At 42.6% G+C, this 4,273-nt stretch overlaps 1 protein-coding gene across 8 annotated transcripts in view; it reads right to left on the bottom strand.

Moving 5' to 3' along the window:
* The window catches only part of Gapvd1 (GTPase activating protein and VPS9 domains 1), an 81,036-nt gene that overhangs the window by 75,038 nt on the left and 1,725 nt on the right, over positions 1–4,273 (bottom strand). The gene's annotated exons all lie outside the window — the stretch shown is intronic.

Here is a 4,273-nt window from a genome sequence, read left to right as displayed (position 1 = left end):
CAAAAAAAAAAAAAAAAAAAAAAAATTAGTCATTAGCCATGTAGCACATGCCTTTAATCCCAGCACTCAGAAGGCTGAGGCAGGTGGATCTCTGTGAATTTGAGGGCAGCCTAGTCTACAATGTGAGTTCCAGGATAGCCAGAGCTGACTACACAGTAAAACTGCTTCAAACCCTCTCCCCTAAAATACATATATTTTCATGTATTTATGTGTATGAGTGCTCTTCATTCACACCAGAAGGAATCTGATCCCATTAGAGACGTTTGTGAGACATCTCTCCAACTCCAAAAAATTGATATTTATTTTTGTAAGCATTCTTAAGTTCTTTCTGTCCGAGGTACTACAGCCTTTATACATAAAACGTATTTTCTAAGGTGGTTCAGAGTGGGTTAAAATAGGTGAGTATAGTCTAAGTTCTGAATTTTCTTAAATATATTTATGAGTTCCTTGCCTGGGTGTATGTGTACCCCATGGGTGTCTGGTACCCATGAAGGTAAAGAAAGAAGACACCAAGCTAAGCATGGTGGTGCACACCTTTAATCCCAGCACTTAGGAGGCAGAAGCAATTGTATCACTGTGAGTTTGAGGCCAGCCTGGTCTACACAGCAAGTTCCAGGACAGCCAGGACTATTACACAGAGAAACCCTGTCTCAAAAAAAAAGGGGGTGGGTGGGGGTGGGGGAGAGCACCAGATCCCCTGGAACTGGATTACAGACAGCTGTGAGCTGCCAAATGGGTGCTGGGACTGAACTTTGAGTAGCCTACAAACTTCTAAAATTTCAAAACCAAAAGCACTTATAATGGGAATGTAGCTCCATGGTAGATTGCTTGCCTAACATGTGCAGGGCCCTGGATTTGAGCTAAAGTACCACAAAGGAAACAGAAAAAGAGAAAAAAAGCAAGTATTAGTCCAAATAATTGCTTGGGAGGGTACTATTTGGCTCTAATCCTGAAGTAAAGCAAAAGGGCTTCTAGCCCTTGGTCCTTTATTAATATTTTGACTTTTTTGGTCAACTTAATCCTTCAAGAGTCACAAAAATGGGACTAGAGAGATGGCTCAGAAGTTAAGAGCACTTCCTGCTCTTCCAAAGGTCCTAAGTTCAATTCACAGCAACCACATGGTGGTTTACAACCATCTGTAATGAGATCTGGTGCCCTCTTCTAGCCTACAGGCACACATGTAGGCAGAACTCTATATATAATAAATGAATAAATCTTTTAAAAAATAGAGTCACAAAAATTTGATAAAATATACATTAGTAAACAAAGGAAGGAAAAGGAGAAGAACTGGACATGTTTGATGACATGCTTTCTACTCGTCTGTGCGGGTGTACCAGCATCATATGGGAGCAGGACCAAGCAAGCACCGTTCTGGAATGACAGATAATGAGGAGACATCATGTCTGCTTTATAGTTACAAGAGTCTGAGCACAGCCTTTTCTCAAGAAAATAGATTACTAAAAAGTATAGAAACACATACACGGGCTTAAGCAGAACTGTGACCTAGGCTTGACTTGCACACAGGAGACCTTGGGTTTGACCCATTGTGTGCGCATGTGTGCGCAGTAGCGCGCGCGCACACACACACATTCAGTTTTGTTATTGCTGTTTGGATAAGGTTTTCTGTGTCTGTTTTTGAAACAGGGTCTCATGTAGCCCTCAAACTCACTCAGCAGTCAAGGCTGGCTTTGAACTCTTGTTCCTCTTGCCTCCAGTAATGAATGGCTCAGATTACAAGTGTATACCACGAACAGAAAATGGTGGTGCACCCTTTTAATCCCAGCACTCTGGAGGCAGACAGGTGGATGGATCTCTGTGATTTTGAGACCCAGTCTATTCCAGGACATCCAAAAATGTTTCACAGAAAAACCCTGTCTCAAAACAAAACAACCAAAAACATCATCCTCAGCTACATATGAAGTTGGAGGCTAGGAAATAAAAGATGAAGATTAACTCATTTGTCCATGGACTGTTTACTGAGCACCTACTAGGCAACAGCCCTTATTCTAGCACAGCAGTGAAGAGAATGTTCCTGTTGTAATAAAGATGGCATGTAAGCACGGAAGAAAAAGAAAAAAATATCTGCCGGGTGGTGGCACACGCCTTTAATCCCAGCACTCAGGAGGCAGAGGCAGGTGGACCTCTGTGAGTTTGAGGCCAGCCTGGTCTACAAAGTGAGTTCCAGGACAGCCAGGAATGTTCCTCAGAGAAATCCTGTCTCAAAAAACCAGGGGAAAAAAAGAAAAATATATATATACATAGATAGATATAGATATATAGAGAAGATAGATAGATGGATATCATAACAACAGATGGCTATATGTCATTAAAAAAAAAGGAACATGGAACAAAGATTTGCCACTTTGTGGCCTGCTTGGGGTACACAGCAAGTTCCAAACCAACCTGGGCAAATCTGTGAGACCCTGCCTCAAAATGAGAAACTACAGAGCTGTGTAGAAAGACAACTCAGTAGGAGAGCACATGTCCAGAGTGCCGGGGGCTCTACGTCCACTCTTCGGACTACCAGAGTGCCAGAACATGAAGAACTTGAAAAAAGTTTTTATTTGTCTGTTTGGTTTTTGGTTTTTCAAGACGAGAGTTTCTCTGCATAGCCCTGGCTGTCCTAGAACTCCATCTGTAGATCAGACTGGCCTTGAACTCAGGGAGATCTGCCCGTCACCATTTTCTGAGTGCTGGAATCAAAGGCATACACCACCACAACCCATCATCAAAAGGGAACTTTTTTAAAAAATGACTTACTAACTCTCCATAATTTATTTTTTGGGGGGTTTTTTGGGGGGTTTTTTTTTTGTTTTTTTTTTTTTTTTGTTTTTTGAGACAGGGTTTCTCTGTGGTTTTGGAGCCTGTCCTGGAACTAGATCTTAAAGACCAGGCTGGCCTCGAACTCACAGAGATCCGCCTGCCTCTGCCTCCCGAGTGCTGGGATTAAAGGCGTGCGCCACCACCGCCCGGCTTTCCATAATCTATTTTTTATTTTTTGCCATATATCAAAAAATAACAACCAACCAGGTGGTGGCACACGCCTTTAACCGCAGCACTCAGGAGGCAGAGGCAGGTGGATTTCTGTGAGTTTGAGGCCATCCTGGTCTACAAGAGCGAGTTCCAGGGCAAGCTACAGAGAAAGAAAGCTACAGAGAAACCCTGACTTGAGGGAGGGGGAGACAACCAAAGACATATTATAGTTAAGGCTGCTATTTTTCACTTAAAGAAAGAAAAATAAGAATCTCTTCCTATGTAAAGTTCACACCATCTTCATGATTTTAAGAAAACCATAAAAGGGGTGTTGGTTGCACAGCTCAGCAGCGGATTGCTTGCTTAGCATGTGCAAAGCCCTAGGTTCCATCCACAGTGATGCAAAAACAATAAATAAAGTCCATTTATTTTAAGAAAAGGAAGACATCTGGGGAGATTGCTCAGTTGGTAGAGTGCTTCCCACACAAGCCTGAGGATCTGAGTTCAGATTCCCAGCACCTATGCAAAAAGCCAGCACAGTGGCCAGGGCCTATAATTGTTACACTGGGGCAGCAAAGACAGGAGGACCGTGGGGCTTGCTGGCAAGCCAGTAAGAAATCTTGTCTCAAAAACTAAGGTGAAGCTGCTAGGTGGTGGTTGGGCACGCCTTTAATCCTAGCACTGGAGGTGCAGAGGTAGGTGGATCTCTTAGTTCAAGGTCAGCCTGGCCTGTAGAGTGAGTTCGCAGCAGCAAGGGCTACACAGAGAAACCCTGTCTCAAAAAACAAAAAAAAAAAAAAAAATAAGGTAGAGACAGGAAGACATTCAACATGAAACTCTGGCTTCCAAAAACACGTACATACACATGTAAACACATGAACATGTACATACCCACAACACACAAACACACACACATGAAGAAAGAAAATCAGCAGATACTAAAATTCCCTTTCACAAGTTTAAGGGCCTCAACCACTTGAAAGTGTGCAGATGCCTCAGCACAAAAATCAAAAGACCAAAGTATTCACTTCCCTTTCTTCAGCACAGTACTTTGCTGATTCCCCAGTAAACTAGACAAACTTTCTACAGTCTGGTCTAGCTTTCAAAACTACTACTCTGGTGCTTAAAAAAAGAGTCAGGAGTGGTGGCATATACCTACATCCCCAGCACTGGAAGACAGAGGAAGAGCTACAGCAAGTTTGAGGCCAGCAGTATACATAACCTAGTTTTAGATCAACAGGGCAATTAGATCCTTGGTTATAAAATTCTTTTGTATGTATATTGTCTCACCCTGTCTGCT

This window comes from Microtus ochrogaster, chromosome 4 (genome assembly GCF_000317375.1).
Source record: "Microtus ochrogaster isolate Prairie Vole_2 chromosome 4, MicOch1.0, whole genome shotgun sequence".
Classification (NCBI taxonomy): Eukaryota; Metazoa; Chordata; class Mammalia; order Rodentia; family Cricetidae; genus Microtus; species Microtus ochrogaster.
Note: the sequence above shows the minus strand (reverse complement) of the source record. Positions and strands in the feature narration are given on the sequence as shown.